Genomic DNA, 22,066 nt, shown 5'->3' with positions numbered 1-22,066 from the left:
GTGTAGCCCCCTAGGCCTGCTTTCTTCACTGTTGCTGCTGCTGACCATTCAGGTAGGACCCCATAATCCCACAGACATGAGGGTCAGACTTGAGCTTTCTGTCAACTCAGATCAACCTGGGGAGGTGATGGTGCTGGGTATTTGCTTTCGGATAGAGTACTTATAATGTTGAATTATTTAACATGAAAAACATGCAAGGGAAATCTCATGCTTAAATGGTTTTCTGGAAACAAGAATTTAAGTTTCTTATTTTTTATTATGTTATCTATTTTGTGAGAAAATAAAATCACATTTTGTATATACTAGGAAAATTTGTATTTAAAAGATTTGCATGGTACATCTTTCTGGTAAGCAGATAAGCAGACTCATTTTTATTGTAAATCTTTATTTCCATATATTCAGTTTGCTTATAGTGGACATACCCATGGCATAAAACAATTGCTGAGCATTGATTCTGGTGATCTGTGCCATGGCTGGGCTTACTGAGCCCCTTTGGGCATACCAGTGTGGAGGTAGAGATGCGGCCAGAGGAACGTTTTCACATCTAGGGTTTGGCAAAGTGTGATGAAGCCATAATGAGGATCACCTGAGAGAGACCCTTATTAAAATGTTATTTCCAGAGGGAGGGTCCAAGATGGTGGCTTAGTTCGTCCTGCAGAGCAGCTAGTAAATAGCCAGGAACAGCACAGTGCAACTGCTGGGGTCACATCAGTCACTGGACACACAGTTTACACCATTCTAGACAAGCTGGACCATCTGCAATCCCATACAGAACCACTTCTCAGGCTCCAACTGCCCCAGGCAAGGGTGGAATTAAGCTTGTCTGAGAGACAAAGAGGCTGGTCAGGTGAAAGGAAGTAATTCCCTGGAGGCTGTGTCTTCCCTGGGAGAGAGGTGGGGCCCAGCTCAGGTGGAATTCCTCCCTCCAGGAATTCAGGCCCCAGGGACTCGAAAACTGAAGGGATTAAAACCAGTCTACAACCTCTCCTCTGTCTCATTCATGCCCCCAGCAGAGAGGGTCGGCTGAAGTTAAAGGTACCACCTGACTTTATGCTGGTGGGACCCGCAGGCAAACAAGCGCCACACACTGGGCAGGACAGGAAAAACACAGAGTCCAGAGACTTCATAGGAAAGTCTGTCAGCCTGCTGGGTCTCACCCTCAGGGAAAACTGATGCAGGTGACCCTTTCCTCCTGAGAGGAGGCCAGTGTGGTCTGGGGAAATCTCACTGCAGTCTATAATACCTAAGTAGACCCTCCTAAGGGGGAAAAAAAAAAAAAAAGGCACCATACAGGTTTGTCCAGAGTGATGCCCCGATGAATCCCAGAGTGATTTGATCAGTGACTGGAAAAGTATTTGCAAGCCCCATTCAGGGAATGGTGCGAGTGGGGAGAAATTCAACTTCCCCAAGTTGAATTCTTGATATTCTCACAAACAGTGTGGACAACCAAAGCTATAGGCTGAGCCCCCAGTCTTGGGGTTTGTTCATATGAAACTTAACCCCACAAAGGATAGGTCAAGTCTACTTAAAATTTAGGCCTAAGAGTCACCCCCAAGACAGCCTCTTTTGTTGCTCAGATGTGGCCTCTCTCTCCAGCCAACATGATGAGCAGTCTCACCACCCTCCCCCTCTCTGCGGGGGACATGACTCCCAGGGGTGTGGACCTTCCTGGCAACGTGGGACAGAGATCCTGGAATGAGCTGAGACTCAGCCTCAAGGGACTGAGAAAAACCCTAGAATGAGCTGAGAATTAACAGCAAGGGATTGAGAGAACCTTCTTGCCAAAGGGGGAAGAGTGAAATGAGACTAAGTGTCAATGGCTGAGAGATTCCAAGTTTAAAAAAAAAAAAAGAAAAGGCACCATACAGGCAGGGCAAGAAACAAGAAAACAAAAACTGAAAAATTCTGATCCATTAAACAAAACCTGTGCTAGAGGTTTAGAATAAACTGAACTGAATGTCAAAGAACAGATAGACAACAAAGTCATCCAGCAAGAAAATCCTAGGTAAAAGAGTGAAAACAATCTCCAGAATACACTAATTAAGGAAATTGTTAGGTCGGGAGAACAGGGAAGGTCACCGTGACTCCAGCTGTGCAAACTGTGCCGCCCCTTCTGGACACAAGCAGACGCAGTTCCCAGAACAAGGAGATGAACCATTGTGATAAGACCCTTGCAGAACGTCACCTGACCCCCTTGCTTAAAAACTGTGCACATCAAGACCCAGGTGTGGACTCACCAGCTCCTACCTTGGGTTCTGTGAGCTCCGCCCGGGAGTGCAAGAATAAACCTCCTCACTCTAAGGTTTCTTTGTCTGCCTTTTCTCTCTTTTGCTTCCAAAACCTTTCAGAAATTAGATGTCTAGATGCCAGCAAAAAATAACAAATCATACTAGAAAATTTAAAGATATGGCCCAGTCAAAGGAACAAACGAACAATTCAAATGTGATACAGGAGTTGAAACAGTTGATTCAGGATGTTCAAAGAGAAATGGAAAATCTCATCAAAAATCAAATCAATGAATTGAGGGAGGATATAAAGAAGGCAAAAGATGAACAAGAAGAAATTGAAATTCTGAGAAAGCAAATCACAGAACTTATGGGAAAGAAATGCACAGTAGAAGAGATTAAAAAAACAAAACAGAACAATGGAAACCTACAATGTTAGATTTCAAGAGGCAGAAGATAGGATTAGTGAACTGGAGGACAAGACATCTGAAATCTGAAAAGCAAAAGACAATATAGTGAAAAAATGGAAAAATATGAATTGAATGGCAACATGAAGTGCATGAATATACATGTCATGGGTGTCCCAGAAGGAGAAGAGAAGGAAAAAGGAGGAGAAAAACTAAGGGAGGAAATTATCACTGAAATTTTCCCAACTCTTATAAGACTTAAAATTACAGATTCAAGAAGTACAGCATACCCCAAACAGAATAGATCCAAATAGATGTACTCCAAGACACTTATTCATCAGAATGTCAGACGTCAAAGAGAAAGGGAGAATTTTGAAAGCTGCAAGAGAAGAGCAATCCATCACATACAAGGGAAGCCTAGTAAGACTATGTATAGATTTCTCAGCAGAAACCATGGAGATGAAAAGACAATGGGATGATATATTTAAGATTCTAAAAGAGAAAAACTGCCAACCAAGAATTCTATGTCTGGCAAAATTGTCCTTCAAAAAGGAGGCAGAAATTAAAATATTTTCAGACAAAAAAATCACTGAGAGAATTTGTGACCAAGAGACTAGCTCTGCAAGAAATACTAAAGGGAGCACTAGAGACAGATAGGAAAAGACAGGCGAGAGAGAGAGAGGTGTGGAGAACAGTATAGAAATGAAGACTATAAGTAAAGGCAAAAAAAAAAAGAAAAATTAGATATGGCATATAAAATTCAAAAGGCAAAATAGTAGAAGAAAGTACTGCCCTTACATTAATAACACTAAATGTTAATAGATTAAGCTCCCCTGTCAAAAGACATAGACTGGTAGAATGGATTAAGAAACAGGACCCATCTATATGCTGTCTACAGGAGATGCATTTTAGACCCAAGGATAAACATAGGTTGAAAGTGAAAGGTTGGGAAAAGGTATTTCAAGCAAACAAAAATCAGAAAATAGCAGGAGTAGCTATACTAATATTCAACAAATTAGACTTCAAATGTAAAGCAATTAAAAGAGATAAAGAAGGACACTATGTATTAATAAAAGAAACAGTTCAACAAGAAGACATACAATCATAAATATTTATGCACTAAGCCAGAGTGCTCCAAAATACATGAGGCAAACACTGAAAAGAGAAATAGATACATCTACCATAATGGTTGGAGACTTCAATTCTGCACTCTCATTAATGGACAGAACATCTAGACAGAGGATCAATAACGAAACAGAGAATTTGAATAGTACAATAAATGAACTAGACTTAACAGACATTTATAGAACATTACACCCCATAACAGCAGGATACACCTTTTTCTCGAGTGTTCATGGATCATTCTCAAGGATAGACCATATGCTGGGGTCACAAAGCAAGTCTAAATAAATTTAAAAAGATTGAAATCATACAAAATGCTTTCTCTGATCATAAAGGAATGAAGTTGGAAATCAGTAATAGGCAGAGGGCCAGAAAATTCATGAGTATATGGAGGCTCAACAACACACTCTAAAAACCAAGGTCGAGGAAGAAGTTACAAGAGAAATCAGTAAATATCTCAAGGCAAATGAAAATGAAAACACAACATATCAAAATGTATGGGATGCAGCAAAGGCAGTGCTAAGAGGGAAATTTATTGCCCTAAATGCCTATATCATAAAAGGAGAAAGATTTTCCTAGAAAGGAAAATCTAGGCATTAACTGTTCACTTGGAAGAACTAGAGAAAGAAAAGCAAACTAACCCCAAAGCAAGCAAAAGGAAAGAAATAACAAAGATTAGAGCAGAAATAAATGAAATTGAGAACATGAAAAAGTCAAGAAAGTCAACAAAACCAGAAATTGGTTCTATGAGAAAATCAACAAGACTTATGGACCCTTAGCAAGATTGACAAAAAGAAGAAGAGAGAGGGTGCAAATAAATAAAATCAGAAATGTAAGTGGAGACATGACCACTGACCCCGCAGAAATAAAGGAGGTAATGAGAGGATACTATGAACAACTTTATGCTCATAAACTAGACAATGTAAATGAAATGAACAATTTCCTAGAAAGGCATGAACAACTAATATTGACTCGAGAAGAAACAGATGACCTCAACAAACCAATTACAAGTAAAGAAATTGAATTAGTCATTAGGAAAAGAGAAGAAGTAAAAAAAGAGAAAAGTACAGGACCAGATGGTTTTATATGTGAATTCTACAAACATTCAAGAAAGAACTAGTACCAATCCTGCACAAACTGTTCAAAAAAATTGAAGAGGAGGGGAAGCTACCTATGAAACCAACATCACCCTCATACCAAAGCCAGACAAAGATACTACAAGAAAAGAAAATTACAGACTAATTTCTCCAAAGGATATAGATGCAAAAATCCTTAAAAAAAATTCTTGCAAATCGAATCCAGCAGCACATTAAAAGAATTATACATCATGACCAAGTAGGAGTCATCCCAGGTAGCAAGGATGGTTCAACATAACAAAATCAATTAATGTAATATAGCATATCAACAAATTAAAGCAGAAAAACCACATGATCATCTCAATTGATGCAGAAAAGGCATTTGACAAAATTCACATCCTTTCTTGTTGAAAACACTTCAAAGGATAGGAATAGAAGGGAACTTACTTAAGATGATAAAGGGAATATATGAAAACCCACAGCTAGCATCATCCTCAATGGGGAAAAACTGAAAACTTTCCTCCTAAGATCAGGAACAAAACAAGGATGTCCACTGTCACTATTGTTATTCAACATTGTGTTGGAAGTTCTGGCCAGAGCAATTAGACAAGAAAAAGAAATACAAGGACTCAAAATTGGAAAGATAGAAGTAAAACTCTGACTGTTTGCAGATGATATGATACTATATGTTGAAACCTTGACAAATCCATAGCAAAACTACTAGAGCTAATAAATGAGTACAGCAAAGTGGCAGATTACAAGATCAACACTCAAAAATCTGCAGTGTTTCTATACACTAGTAATGAGCAATCTGAGGGGGAAATCAAGAGAAAAATTCCTTTTACAATTGCAACCAATAGAATAAAATATTTAGGAATAAATTTAACTAAGGATACAAAAGACCTATAAAAAGAAAACTACAAGAAATTGCTAGAAGAAATCACAGAAGACCTAAATAAATGGAAGAGCTTACTGTGTTCGTGGATTAGAAGATTAAATATAGTCAAGATGCCAGTTCTACCTAAGTCGATTTGTAGATTCAATGCAATATGAATTAAAATCTCAAAAACTTACTCTTCAGAAATAGAAAAACCAAAACCAAATTTATCTGGAAGGGCACGATGCCCCAAATAGCTAAAAATATCCTGAGAAAGAAAAATGAAGTCGGAGGTCTCACACTACCTGGTTTTAAGGCGTATTACAAAGCTACAGTGGTCAAAACAGTATAGTACTGGCATAAAGATAGATATACTGACCAATGGAATCAAATAAATTGTTCAGATATAGACCCTCTCATCTATGGACAATTGATCTTTGATGAGGCAATCAAGCCAACTTACCTGGGACAGAACATTCTCTTCAATAAATGGTGCCTAGAGAACTGGATATCCACACACAAAAGAATGAAAGAGGATCCATATCTCACACCCTATACAAAAATTAACTCAAAATTGATTGAAGACCAAAACATTAGATCTAAGGCCATAAAACTTATGTAGGGAAATGTAGGGAAATATCTTATAAGTCTTATAATCGGAGGCGGTTTCCTAGATCTTACACCCAGAGCACGAGCATTGAAGAAATAGATAAATAGAAACTTCTCAAAATTAAACACTTTTGTGCATCAAAGAACTTTGCCAAGAAAGTAAAAAGACAACCTACACAATGGAGACAATATTTGGAAATGATATATCAGATAAGGGTCTGGTATCCAGAATATATAAAGAGATTGTTTAACTCAGCAACAAAAAGAAAAGAACCCAATTACAGAATGGGCAAAAGACATGAACAGACACTTCTCAGAAGAGGAAATACAAATGGCTAAAAGGCACATGAAAAGATGCTCAACTTCCCTGGCTTTTTAGGGAAATGCATATCAAAACCAGAATGAGAGATCATCTCACACCAACGAGAATGGCCATTATCAATAAAACAGAAAACAGCAAGTGCTGGAGAGGATGTGGGGAAAGAGGCACCCTTATCCACTGTTGGTGGAAATGTCAAATGTTACAACTGCTGTGGAAGGCAGTTTGGCGGTTCCTGAGGAAGCTAAGTATAGAATTGCCATATGATCCAGCAATACCATTGCTAGGTATCTGTGATAGTTAGATTCAGTTGTCAACTCAGCCAGGTGAAGGCACCTAGTTTTGTTGCTGCAGACATGAGCCAATGGTACGTGAACCTCGTCCGTTGCTAATTACATCTGCAGTCGGCTAGGAGGCGTACCTGCTGCAATGAATGACGTTTGACTTAATTGGCTGGTGCTTAAATGAGAGAGCGCAACGTAGCACAGCCCAAGCAGCTCGATGAGCATACCTCATCTCAGCACTCACAGCTCGGTCCAGGCCTTTGGAGATGCAGAAAGAAATCACCCTGGGGAAAGTTGTTGGAACCCAGAGGCCTGGAGAGAAGGCCAGCAGAGACCATCTTGTGCCTTCCTATGTAAGAAAGAACCTCAGTGGAAAGTTAGCTGGCTTTCCTCTGAAGAACTAACAAAATAAATCCCCTTTTATTAAAAGCCAGTCCATCTCTGGTGTGTTGGATTCCAGCAGCCAGCTAACTAGAACAGTATCTATTCAGAGAACATGAGAGCAAGGACACAAATGGACATTTACACACCAATGTTTATAGCAGCATTATTTACAATTGCCAAGGGATGGAATCTGCCCAAATGTCCATCAACAGAAGAGTAGCTAAACAAGCTATGGTATATATGTAGATATATACACGATGTAATATTACCCATTATGTAAGACAAAATAAAGTAATTGAAGCATGTAACAACATGGATGGACATTGAGGACATCATGCTAAGTCAGATTAGCCAGAAACAAAAGGACAAATACTGTATGGTCTCACTGATATGAACTATCATTAATGAATGAACTTGGAGAATTTCAGTTAAGAGTGGTTATCAAGAGATAGAAATAGGGTAGATATTGGGTAATTGGAGCTGAAGGGATCAGATTGTTCAACAGGACTGATTGTAAAAATTCAGAAATGGATAGCACAATACTTCCTAATTGTAGCACAATAATGTTAGTACACTGAATGAAGCTGAATGTGAGAATGATAGAGGGAGGAGGGCTGGGGGCACAAATGAAAAAGAGGGAAAGATAGATGATAAAGACTGAGATGGTATAATCTAGGAATGCTTAGAGTATATAATGATAATGACTAAATGTACAGATTAAAAAATGGTAAGAAGGGGGGAAAATTCAACTTCCTCGTTTGGAGAAGACCTGATATTCTCACAGGCAGTGAGGACAACCAAATCAATAGGCTGAGCCCTCAATCTGGGGGTTTGTTCATATGAAACTTATCCCTGCAAAGCATAGGCTAAGCCTATGTAAAATTAGGCCTAAGAGTCACTCCCAGAGAACCTCTTTTATTGCTCAGATGTGGCCTATCTCAATGTGTAGATTTTTTTCCTTGTTGCCTTAATTTTAAATTGGTTTAAGAAACTAACTGTGCAAATACAGGCTTTACAGTGATTATATGGATACTTCATTTAAATATGCCTATGGTTAAGCTAACTAAGATATTCATTTTTGGTGGTTCCAAGTGTATTGTTTGTTTTCTTAAATTAAAAAAAAAATTTAAAAAGAAGCAATGGTAGCTCTTAAAAAAATGAAAATTAAAAAAAGAAAGAAAAAAAAGATGGGCAGGTTATAGGATAATGAGCACAGTGGCCCCAGATGATGTATTTATGGAGCATGCACAGATTGGTTATATGCTTAGTCACAGAACGTATGTAAGGAAATGGTAGCCTTAATATGATGATGGGCATAATTTTTTAGTATTATAATGAGGTATAGGTGACTTACAGGTTAAAGTCTAACCTACTGCACATGTCAATGGGCCCATTTTGGTTAGCTCCAGTCTCTGTTATCAAGATAATTTTGGTCTTGGGATGGGTTAGTTCTGGACTGACTGAGAACCCAGGACCTTTCATTAATAAACATTAGGGGCTGTCTTTAGTGATCACAAACTCTAAAGTAAAAAAAAACTGGAGAACTGGGTACAAGCAAAGGTTAGTCACAAGGTTTTTACAAGATAAAAGCTATACAATCATTATCAGAGATCCAGGCAGCTGGATTACAATGTAGAGATTTCAGGTATTCCTGTCTATCTACTCTAATACACTGGAAAGCAAAGGAAATATTTATACAGTAATTCATAATCAAAATCATCCCTTAAATCCCAATTTCTAGTTACATCATTAGAAGAGACTGTGAGATTTTTTAAAAATTAGTAATAAAAATAAAACAAATAAATAAGACTGTTTCTCAAGTAAACCTTAACAACTAAATTTTGGATGAGGAGCAAAAATATTATAAATAAGATAAAAGCAATACATATGTGAAAAATGCCTGCCTTTACTACGTGGCTTGAAATTGTATGAGAGAGAATGGATGGATGGGTAGAAGCTTAGATGAATAGGTGGAAGAACCCGGGCATTAATGAGTGGGTAGAAAGATAGATGGATAGATGGATAGGCAGGTGGATGAAATATCAGTGAGGGGGTAGAGGAAGAGGATTTTTCTCTATTTATAATTGGATTAAAATGCCAAAACTCCTTTCAATTAAAAATAATCGGAAAATATCAAAAGTTAATCATGTTCTTTATTCATATTTTAAATATTAACATAATTTATCCTCTTGAATGTTGTTAAATCATTTACTTTGTAGCTTCTACAGGTGCTACTGTTTCAAATCAAGCTCTATTTAAAGTCTTTTGCCTAATCTTTGAGGTTGGTTATGGTAAAAGATAATTTTCAGAAATAGGTAAAATTGTGACACATACAGATATAAAAATGAACATATGCTAGATTTTTTTTCATATGCTTTATTTTATTCTACTCAGTAATTAATATAGGAGTTAGGCAGATATTGTAACTGGTTCAAAAGAGAATCTGAAGAATGGACAAATTCATATGCCAGAAATATTGAAATGAGTACGCAAATGGAGACAAAACTGTTTCTTTCCAGGGTGGAAGACAGGGCATTCAATTGAATCTCTGATAGACAGGGTAGAAGCTGCATATCTATAGAAAAAAATTATTTTGCATTGTTATCAGTTACCTACAATTTATAGCCATTATAAACTAGCTCTAAGAGAAGAAAGACTATAATCACATGACCAGGGAAATGTCCTTTAGACATTGCATGATTTTCCTTTGAAACACGAATTTTCTCCTACAGTCACATTAAATTTTTTGTATGAGATTAAATTGTAGATAATCCTTGAATAAGTGTTGATAAACAATTAGATATATGACCTAGTAATGAGGCAGTCTAGCACAGGGACCTGAGAGGGGAGAGGGGATACTGTGAAGAAGCCCAGTTAATCAAGGTCAGGAGGTAAATCAAATACCTGTTCTGCACTGACACCCTGCCTGGGGGCTACCCACCTAGTCAAAACACCTGGGGGCAGGTGTTTTGCTTATGCAAAATCACTTTCTACCACCAGGCACTGACCTGGAGAGAAGGGAAGGCAGGAGAAAGAGCCCTGGATAAGAGAGGGGAGGAGGAGCAAGTAAAGCTAAGCAATAAAAGTGTATTGCCTCATCTTGCCAGGGCCTCTTGCCCCTCTTTTCTTGGGAGAGTGCCATCATGTCCTTCTTGCATGCATTCTCAATAAACTTTCAACCTGCTTACTTGACCTGTGTGTCCCCTTGAATTCTTTCTGATAGCATGGCCAAGAACCTGGGAACCCAATCTGGCAACAGTAAGAAATATCATTTTATTCTGATGAAGTGCACAGTTTGATATAAATGACAAACTAAGATTTCCTCTTTCACTAAAAGGTGTTTAAAATAGTATGACTGTTTTTCATCAAGATGAAAATAAAATTCAATGGAGGAAAGAATAATCTTCTCAACAAATGGTATTGAGAAAACTGGATACCCACATGCACAGAATGAATTTGGATCCCTATCTTACACCATAACAAAAATTAACTCAAAATGGATCAGACAATGAAGAGCTAAAACTGTAAAAGTCTCAGAAGGAAACATAGGAGTAAATCTTTGTGACCATGGGTTAGACAACAATTTCTTAGATATGACATTAAGAGCACAAGCAATAAAAGAATAAAATTGATAAATTGGACTTCATCAAAATTAAAAACTTTTGCATTTCAAATAATAGCATCTAGAAGTGAAGACAATGCACAGAATGGGAGAAAATATTTGTAAATCAGACACCCTATATACTGTATCCAGAATATATAAAGAACTCTTATAACTCAATAATAAAAAGACAAATAGCCTAGTTAAAAAATGGGCAAAGGATCTGAATAAAGAATTCTCCAAACAAGACAGATGAATGGCCAGTAAGTGCATGAAAAGATTCTCAGCACCATTAATCACCGGGGAAAGGCAAATCAAAGCCACAGTGGGATATTACTTCACACCCATTGGGATGGCTATAATCCAAAAGATAGCCAGCAACAAGTGTTAACAAATACATAGAGAAATTGGAACCCTTGCACGCTACTGGTGAGAGTGTAAAATGGTGCAGCTGCTTTGGAATCCAGTCTGGCATTCTTCAAAATGTTAAACTTAGAATTATATGATCCAACAGTCCATCCCTAGGTATTTACCCAAGAGAAATGAAAAGATATGTCCACATAAAACCTTGTGCATGAATGTTCATTGTAGCATTATTCATAAAATAGTACAAGTTGATAGGACATATGAAAAAAAGACAAAATTTGTATAGGATAAAGGACATCTTCTGCAACTGTGTTTTCAAGTGGACGAGTCTAGCCAGATTCACCTAAAAAAAATTGCTTAAAAATAAGAATAGGGAAAATAGAAGCATGAGCCATTTGAGACTTAAATGACCAGACCAACCTTTAATTGGAAGGGCTAAAATGGGGGATGCTGGTGCCCAGCTGCTTCCATGGAAGATCCATTTTCATTTGATGGGTATGCTAAAGAACACCTTACATCCTGATAACATCAAGAATCCTATGGTGGAAGTTGTGGATAGATTACTAAATAATGAAGGAAATAATTGACATATTATTCTAGCCTAGAATTCTAGCTTTTGGTAAAGCAAATGTTTTAGAAAGGAGGCAGAGGTAGGGTTTTTTCCTCCCCTGGCCATTACCTGATAGCTTTGAGGTGTTGGCCAAGTTGCCTTAATTTCTCTGATCACTGTCTACCTTCATTCTTTATTTCAATGTGGCAATAACTTTTCAAGACTCCCTAAAAACAAATGCCATTCATTCCGTAGCATTTACAGGGCCCCAGTATAATTTGCTATGAACACGGATTCTGCAGCCCCAGTTTGTTTTTCTTTCTGTGGGTTTCTCACCGTACGCTTTCCCATTGGCTCTCCTTCTATATTCTTAGCCTAAGAGTTTCACTTACTTAGCTCCAAAGAGTCACTGGCCATTGAAGTTCAGAAAAGCATTTTACTCATCAGCTTATGAGGCTTTTCCCTGTGGCACATACTATTTAATTTAGAACTTGAACTTGTTTAACTCTGTGAAAACATTTCAAGTTATAGTTTATAGTTAGTGGATTCTATGAATAGAGGTCATTTCCTCCAGAGGCCTGTTTACTGTTAAATTAGTTCAGTGCCTTCAATTATTGCCTTACTGATTAGTTCAAGGGCTACTATTATTATTTTCTCTCTTATTATCTTGAATTTTTTTCCTGTTTGCCTGAACTAATTGTACAGCCCACGGTTACCTTACATTTTAAATAGATAGCTGAGAGAATATTTGAAGAGATGATCTAGAGTTCCTGAGTTTTGAGAGATTAGACATGATAACAAATGTATATCTTTTTTTATAAAAAACTTGGTGACATTGTGTTGCTCAAGGTGTTCAACTGTTCAGTTTAGTTTTTTCCATAACAACCGTGCCAGTTTGAAACTGCTGTGTACCCCAAAAAGCCATGTTCTTTAATCCTCATTCAGTATTACTGGGTGAGATCTTTTTTGTTGTTTCATGGAGATGTGACCTACTCAATTGTGGGTGGTTCCTTTTGATTAGGTGGTTTCCATGGAGAGATATCTCCACCCATTCAAGGTGGGGTTGCTTACTGGAGCCTTTAAAGAGGGAATCATTTTGGAAAAAGCTTCAGAGCCAACAGAGCCCACAGAACCAACAGAACCCACATAGCCAGAGACCGCTGATGATTCAGAAGGAAAACGCCCCTGGGGAAGCCTTATGAAATGAGGAGAGAAAGCTAGCAGATATCTCCATGTGCCCTCTCAGCTGATGGAGGTGTTCTGGATGGCATCAGCCTTTCTTGAGTGAAGGTAACCTCTTGTTAGTGCCTTAATTGGACATTTTTATGGCCTTAGAACTATCAACTTGCAATTTAATAAATTGCTTTTTTAAAAGCCGTTCCATTTCTAGTATATTGCTTTCTGGCAGCTTTAGCAAACTAAAGCAACAATTTATCCTTGCAATTGATCTCATAGGGTCTAATCCCTGCCCATAATCTCCCTCCAGCCAGCCTGGAGTCCAGCCACTGGGGAGAGCAGCCCAGTTCTCAGCCCTCCTGTGGAGCACAGTTCACAGTGCCACAGCACTTCCCACTAGCACTGTCCTCTCTCAGGACATCCCATGTGAGCAGTCTGTATCTCCCACCACTGCTTCTAGGACAGGTAACTTTTAAAAAATACAGCTGGGAGAAATGTACTGAAGATGTGCTGTAGAATATTGTAGTTTAAAAAATACAGAAATGTACTGAAGATGTGCTGTAGAATATGATAGTGGCAATTTTCAGTTTACTCATGCCCTCTAGGCACATTGATTGAGCATCTGCCGTGTGCCAGGACCTGTACTGTGCACTGGAAATAAAAGGACAAAGAAGCATCATCTCTTCCCTCAGTGACTATATAGTCCAAAGAAGACTGTTGGGTAGACAGATGGTGGATACAATGTGGTGAATGCTGTGAGAGGCTGCTGTGTAGCAGAGGAGGGGCATTTCGGCCTCCCTGGAGGAGCCAGACCAGCTTCTCCAGAAAAGATAATGTGAGAAAAAATGGCTGTTGAATGGGATGGGCATGTTGTTTATGTTTAGCATGTGCTGCAACTTAACATTTACCGAGCACTTACCAAGTGCCAGGAACTGGGTCAGCATTTCCTCTCCATAATCTCATTCATTGCCTGGGCAAGAAAACAGAACGGCAAGGGCTCCTGTGATGTGTTGGAACTTTAAGGGGTTCAGTATGGTGGGAACTGATTATGTGAGTGGATAGAGAATGGCACCATGAGTCTGGAGCAGGGCAAGATTTTGAAAGACCCTGTACTCTGTGCTTATTGCACAGGTACAGAGAATCCCTGAATGATTTTAAATAAGGATGATATGATTTGTATTAAGAAAAGAGTATGGAGTTGATTGGAGACTGTAGAGAATGGTTCCAGGGATGGAGAGAAGGAATCAGATTCAAGAAATATTAAGGGGATAAAATCATTAGGAGCTGATGATCGATTGGATGTTGGGATGAAGGAAGAATTTAGTAGGCAGTAGAATATATGGAACTGAAAATTAGGTGGGGTGAAGATAAAGGATCGAGGGCTGTATTAGGGTTCTCTAGAGAAACAGAATCAACAGGAAATATCCGTAAACATAAAATTTATGGAAGTGTCTCATGTAACCGTAGGAACATAGAGTCTAAAATCCGTAGGGCGGTCTGGATGAACTCCACAGGAGAGGCTCGCCTGCTGAAGCAGGAAGAGAGAAACTGTGTCCTCTGAATCCTCCTTAAAAGAGTTCCATTGATTAGATTAAATATCATTCATTACAGAAGACACTTCCCTTGGCTGATTACAAATGGAATCATGCATTTAATTCTATGAAATATCCTCATAACAACACACAGGCAGCATTTGCCCAACCAGACAAATGGGTACCACAACCTGACCAAGTTGACATGTGAACCTGACCATGACAGGGTTCATTAGTCTAGAGGCAATAGATAGTTGAAGACACTGGGGGGCATATGAGATCATTCAGGGAAAGTGGTAGGATAAGTTGAGGAGAGGCCTGAGGAGTGCAACTTCGGGGACATCACTGTGTAAGGAACTGGAACAGCAGAAGGAGTCTACAAAGCTGACTGTGTGGTAGTGCAAGAGAGGTGAGAGATAAAGAGGAAAGCATGGACATGAGAGCAGAAGAGAGAGGAGAGAGTTCTAAGATAGAAGATGTGATCCAAGGGCCTTCTGTTGCAAGTTCATGGTAATGACTGAAAAACTGCCATTAGATAAAGGCAAATGGATGACAAAGAAGTCATTAGAGACTCTTAAATGAGTTAAGGTTCATACTTCTTGAGCCTTTCTGAGGGTAATATACTTTATGGACTACTTTTTCTACCTTGTTTATTTACTTTGATCTCCTTTCAGTAGAAAGAAGAATAATGGTGAATTAAAGCTATATCCTACATTGAAAGGTAACTGACTTGAGACTTAACATCCTTGGGTTCTAATAGTATTTACTAGATGGGGTATTATGAGGATTAAATGAATGACTAATTTAAAAATCCTTGGAACAGTTCCTGGAACAGTTTTATCTAGTATATACGTTGAGTTAAACCCATTTAAATTAATTAAATTCTGGTGGGTCTATTGCTACATCTCCATATAGCCTCAGACAACTTTGCCTTTCTAAGGCACTCAGCTTCTTTCTTCTTTTTCATTAAATTGTTGCCTTTCTCTGTGCACTGTCTTGACATATCACAATTGTATTTATAAGTGAAACTCCCGTCCAGTTGAGTCCAGCCCATAGAGCCATGATATGAATATGTCAATGTAATCTGATAACAGAGAAAGTAAATGAGCATAATTCTTATGCTTATTTTAGTGGATGTTCCTGCTGCTTTAGTAAAATAGTTTTTTTATATGGAGGTTGACTGGATTTTCTCTTACAAAGGTTCGAAAAGCAAGGCCATTAGCAGACATTCATGAGGTGATATTAGGAGAATGAGTGGTGTGTGATTAATGGTACAGAAACAGTTATGATTACACCTAGTTGTTTTATGACTACAAATAGCACACACCAGAGAGTAAAGAAAAATTGGCCTCAAAAGAGAAAATAGACTGAATCCACAGTACCTCACCCATTTTATATAACCCTTATCACCCAATAGCTTGCTTGGCGAATTTGAATCTTTTTCTTCTTTACAGTGTCAACTCAGGTAGATGGTTAATATTTACAAAGTCTGCCTTACAGCATAATATAAGACGCAGTTCCTAGTACTAGCCAGAGGTGGTGGGGCAGGGTGGGGGTGGGGGTGTCTCAGGTACAATCATATGACTATCTATTACCAAAATATATGTTATTTTATTTTATGGATCCATAAAACTAATTTATTGTAGGGCAATAATAGAACATCACTATACCATGTTATGGGATGTACTATTTTTAATTAGCTTTAGTGAAAGAACTCACGGTGTCTGCCGGTGATAACCTAATAATGACTTTACCTAAAAATGAAGTTGAACTGATGGCTTTTGTTGTGCTAGCGCCACCTGGAGGTGAGAGTTTGACTTTCCTCTCTGACCACTAGGGGCCGGTATACCCTAAGTAGTTTTTGGAGGACAGGTCTTTATAGGTTATTTGAAACGTTGATAGTTTTCCCAACATTTTGTGGCATCTCAAAAAATGTCCTCCGGGTCCCTAAACAATTCATTCAGACAGTTTCTGCCTGGTTACTTGCGGCTTTGGGGAAGATTTTGTGGAGCTCTTTCTTGCTGCCCTTTTCTATTCTGCCCTCCCCGGAAGCTGAAATCCTGCTATGGGTCCCTGTGGGCTTGGGTTTCTGTGTCTGAATGTAGCTGGGGATCTGTCTCAGTGCTGTGAGAGATTTTATAGCCTTTGTCCCTGGTAGGAGGTGAGAGAGATCCTGGTTGCTGCCTCTGGGCCCTTTCCATGAGCCTGGGACCAAGTGAAGGGGAGAGGCAAGGACTGGCCAGTCCAGAAAGGAAGTTTCCTACCTGATAATTTCCTCTTTCTTTGATTCAGCGTTTGTGGGATCCTTCTCCAGTCTATGCCTTCCTCCAGAGTTCTGAACAAATGAGAATTGTCCTTTTTCTCGCTGAATCTTTGGGGAGATATTTTCAGTAGCTGTCTTACATCGCCATGCTGAGTATGTCACCGAATGACGTATTTTTAAAAATAATTCTCTTTTTTCTCAAGTTTTAAAAATACATGTTTATTTGGATAAATTTGAAATATTCAGACAGGAATAAAGAAAATATTCTGCTAGTTTCTAGAGTCTAGAATTCCCCCTCTGAGATAACTTTTGTAACGATTCTGATATATTTCCTCCTGTTGCCCCATCTCTAGAAATACTTAATACTCTCAGGCTAATCTGATAAATATTTTCATCTGCTTTTTTAACTTCAAATTATACTAGAACATTTTCTTAAATCATTCAAGATTTCTTTTCAGTAATATGCTCATGTCTGCATAGTCTTCTCCCTTGGAGATGGTCCATAATTTGTGCAGCTAATCCTCCATTCCTGGGCCTTGAGATTGATTCCATGCATTGCTGGTATTCACTATTTTAAATATTACTACAATGTAGATAGATCTTTGAGCATATCCCTGGTTATTTCACTGGATAAATTCTTAGACTTTATCTTTCTTAGGATAGAGGATTCTCCATTTTTGTTACATTGTTTAAGACTTTTGCTACAAGATGTGGGCTTTTTCTAGCATTTGCTTCCTACTATGCCCATACTGAGTGCAGAACACCGGTCTAAACCAGAAGTGGCTCTCATTTCAACAAGATGCATCTCTTCAGGGTTTATGCTATACCCGATTCAAGAGAAGCCAAAGCAAGGCATTCTCCTTCCCTCTGTGTAACCTCAGTCCTGTTCGCCAGATTGCTTTGCCCCTTTCCAGGTTGCTCATTCTGGCCATGGTTACTGCAACCCCATGACAAAGCGCTGTATTTGCTCTCAGATGTGGATGGAAAATCTGATCCAATATAATATCCGAGATGGGGAAAGCAACTGTGGTGAGTTGTGGCTTGATGGTGGCTTTGAGTGAGGGGCTTTAAGACAACTCATTCTAAAGTACCAGAAGTATCTGCCTAGCTTTGCAGCTGTGAACATTCAACCCTTTTCTTAGAGACCAAATGAGCTAGTGAGTTAAGATTCTCCCCACAATCCACTATGCTAATTACTATTGGGATTATGTTTAGGCTTTTATATAACACTTTATGCTAATGAGGAAATTTACTTTGGCTGAGCAGATTTGGCTAACAATCGTTGGCATCTCTAAGGAGTTTCTTTAGGCCACGTGGGTAGCATTTCCAGGTTGCAGCTGCCTTGCCTTAGGCCTGGAAAGTGGGCCTTGGTGTGGCCCTGCAGAATCAGGGGGCGGTGGGAATTTGGCCCATCCTTCCAGGCTGTTCACCCAAGCAAGTACCAAAAATTGGAGCCACAGCTTCAGAAAGCCAACTTGTACCCTTAGCTCTGTTCTGAGGAGGAAACTCTATTTTAGGCCCAGTCTATTTCTCAGGGTAAATTCACTGTCTTGGGGATACAGATGGACATGATTGATGGAGAAAATTGTTTAATAACTGACGGCCAAATTACATTCCCACTCAGTTCTACATAAGAAAGTTGAAAATAGCCAACCCCTGGGTCATTTTTCCAAGGAGATTATATAACTTTAACAGAGTTAAACTTTGTGCCTTTGCTCCTTTGGTTTCTCTGTTCCTGAATTGCTGTTCCAAAGCATTATACACTGGGCTTCTTCAAGGACATGGAGGGATGAAAATTGAATTCATGACCAGACAGACGTACAAATGCTTCATTTACTTTATTAATATCAAACCAGAACTTTGGGATACCTTTGATTCCAGAATGGATATTTTGATGTGCCATAAGTGAATGTTAGAGGCATTACTGCTTTAGAATTATGCTGATTGATTTTAGTTATATCAGACTATTGCCTTTCAAGTCAGCATGAAATATATGCTCTGTGAGATCCAACTGAACAAAATTGGGTGATTTTTTGGTTGTTGTTTTATTTGTTTTGTTTGTTTGTTTGTTTGTTTATGCTCTTCCACCGGCCCAACAAGATGTTATCAACACCACAGATGACCTTTGCTTGTAAGGACCTAGAAATATTCATTGTGAATCATCTAAATAAAATTGTTTTGCAAGTAGTATATAACTGTCAACTCTGATTTCCTTGTTTTTCAGTGTGGAATACATTCTATGTGTCAGCCTTGGTTTTTACTCAGATAGTGCTAAATGGGGCTTTAACTTGCTTTGAATCTGGGGCTGCAAGCGGTACCTGGTGTGCTTATTTATTTGTTTATTTGAAATAAAGACACCTCATTACATGTGAAGTGACAACTTTAGCAGCTTTAGCTTGGGTTTGTTAAACTGCTAAACTGTTTGACAACCACTTTTTCAAGAAGACAAACTAGACTACTTTATAATGCATTCTCTGCCACAAGTCATGTTTGCCTAGATAAATGAAAATGCCAGAGGCAGATTTTTGTCATTGCAGCTCTTACAGTTTCTAGCAGACTCAACGGTTCTATATCAAATCTAAAGTTATTTTCTATCAGCCTTGCATTATGTTCACTAGAGCATTACCGAAGTGTTCTGACCAAACGGGCCTCGGAAGAGGAAGGAGAAATTCTAAGAGTATACTATGACTACAAATCCTGGAATTTGATTATTGTACTTGTGTGAAGCAACAGTCTAATCTCCTAAGATCCTCTTTAATAAATAAAAAACTCTAAGTGACGTAGTAACACCACCAAAGCGGTGTTTTGCTGTAGGTTTTTCCTTCTCTTTTTTTTCCACGGAGCTGACCACTGAGAAGCCTCTTAACTGCCCATTCGTCAACTTTTCCAGAATCCTGTTCCTGGCCCTCTGGGAGGACACTCACAGGGAAGTAAGTACTCATGTGCTTGGAAGAAAACATTGGGTCCACTTTTCTATAGGAAACATTATGAATACTCTACAAAGACGACATGATAAAAAATAATGGAGGGTGCAGGGGTGATTCAGTGGTAGAATGCTCGCTTTCCCGGGTTCGATTCCAGGATCACGCACCCCACCCCCCCGAAAAAAGGGCTTACCATAATTAACAGTACCTTGTCCAAAATCATTTATATATTATTTTAGTTTTATTTGTGATTACTTTCCCAAAGGAATGTGGTGAAAGGGAACCAGGCACCACAGAGGCTTAAATCCCATTACATTTTCCCAGAATCTCTGGGGGAGATTGTTCCCCAGTTGTGCATGGCTTTAAAAACTTAGCACCTCGTTTCCTGGAGCCTGCCCATGCAAAATAAATAAATAAATAAATAAATAACTAGCCAAAAACAAACAAACAAAACTTAGCACCTTTTTGCCATGTACCAAGTAGATAGTGATGATGCCAATGGTGATGGTAGTGGCCATTCTTGTGTATATAAGATAATGTATTACCTTAGTCAGTCCTTCCATCAACCCAATGGGATGGGGATTATGTGTACCCCCCTTTTACAGATGAGGAGATGGAGGCTGAGAAGTGTCAAACCGTTTTCTCAGTCACCCAGCTATTAGGTGCTAAACCCAGGTTTCAAACCCTTGGGTTAGAGGCGCATGCTCCTAATCACCAAGCTATCAGAAAATTGCCTTTGTGCTGTGAAATTACTGTCTTTTCTCTACATACCTTAACATGGTTTTGATAGGCATCTTCAAATAACTCTCTGAGGCATAGGATGGGGTCCTTAAGACCTACCCAGTTGTTTTCACATGTTATGAGAAAAATAAAAGACTGGATTGTTGCTAATTAATTCTTGGAATTGACTGTAATCTCTGTTATTTTTTTCTGATTGTTAGTTCATGATATCTTTTCAAGATGCATGACATGGCTTTGTCCTACTGAACTCCATGTATATTATTAATAAAAGATACCAGCTTAAAAATAAACTATTATATACTAAAGGCAGAATATTTCCCATGTGTTTTAAATTCTGATCAAGTTACCTTTCTGAGAATTTGAGAGCTTTCATTGTTTCTTTCAGATGAAAATAAAGAAAAAAGAAACAAAGTGCACCATCCTGGATAACATGGATGAACAGGAAAGAATGGAGCTGAAGTCTAAATATGGTAAGACAACCTCCAAGGTGATTTCTCGGTATCTTTAAATTATTATTTCAAGGTGTTTGCCTGACAGTTATCTTGGGTGAAAGTGAGAACCACAGGGCCAGCTCTTCGGTTGGAAAGAAAGAATGAGGCTAGTTTTCTGTCAAGAAAAACTTACATGGATTCCTGGGTTGTAGAAACTGGTGAGGAATAGTTTAATGACATTTTGGCAAGGTAGTTTTAGGCTTAATGGATAAGTGATATGAAAAGCCTGTTATCACCTGAGCAGACTGTTATCAGATGAATGACCCCAGGGCAAAGACGGCTTTTCAAAGGGAGGTGTCTCAGTGCCTGCCTTTTCTCTACTTGTGGTTGATGGGTGATGGGGCAGGTGATGCTGTTTCACCCCACCCTGCCTCTGGATGCTGCTTCCTTAAGGTCCGCTTGACAAGAAATGCAGCAATATCAAAAATTTAGAATGGCCATAGCCCAAACACCCCTAAAGAGAGGGGTGGAAAGATCAAAGGTGATGGTGGAGATAAACAGAGAAGATAGGACTTAACAAATGAAATGAATTCGAATGCTGAATCATTAAATTGATATGTCCTTTAGTCTCCAGTATCTCAGAGCAGCTAGAATTAAAAACCTAAAATTGTGGGATTGAAACCCATGTCAAACTCGGAAATATGTTCTATAACTAATTGTGGTGCTGTGCTTTGAAATTTATAGCTTTTTTGCATATATGTTATTTTTCACAAAAAAAGAAGGGGGAAAAGTTGATTGTGATGATAAAAAAATATTTAAGCCTTCTAGCCTCCTATATTCTGGAGCAGCTAGTAGGAAAAATCTGAGAGGATTATATGGTAGCCCATGACAGACTCTGGGATCTGTCCCGTAACTACTTGTTGATGAGTGCTTTGAAAACTATTGCTTTTTTCTTTCTTTGCTTTGTATATATGTTATACTATACAGTAAAAAAAAACTAAAACTAAAAACAAACAAACAAACAAGAAAATAGGTCTTTTAAAATATGGGCACACATCCAGCCCAACATGAAAAGACGCTCATGCACTGTTCTCAACAAGAGTTAGTTTTGTGTTTTAACTTCCATTGGCTGGTCTTGGATTAAAAGATTCCTGCTGGGGATTATGTGGAACTGGGCAT

The 22,066-nt window shown here is 38.6% G+C and overlaps 1 long non-coding RNA gene across 1 annotated transcript; it reads left to right on the top strand.

The window, feature by feature from the left end:
* The first annotated feature begins 17,617 nt into the window (after positions 1 to 17,617).
* On the top strand, positions 17,618 to 21,454 carry LOC143668901 (uncharacterized). Its single transcript, XR_013168621.1, has 3 exons — positions 17,618 to 17,820; positions 19,635 to 19,721; positions 20,842 to 21,454. It is a non-coding gene; the product is annotated as an uncharacterized LOC143668901 (long non-coding RNA).
* Positions 21,455 to 22,066: the final 612 nt, after the last annotated feature.

This window comes from Tamandua tetradactyla, chromosome 25 (genome assembly GCF_023851605.1).
Source record: "Tamandua tetradactyla isolate mTamTet1 chromosome 25, mTamTet1.pri, whole genome shotgun sequence".
NCBI classification, from domain to species: Eukaryota; Metazoa; Chordata; class Mammalia; order Pilosa; family Myrmecophagidae; genus Tamandua; species Tamandua tetradactyla.
This window is presented reverse-complemented; position numbering and strand designations above follow the sequence as displayed.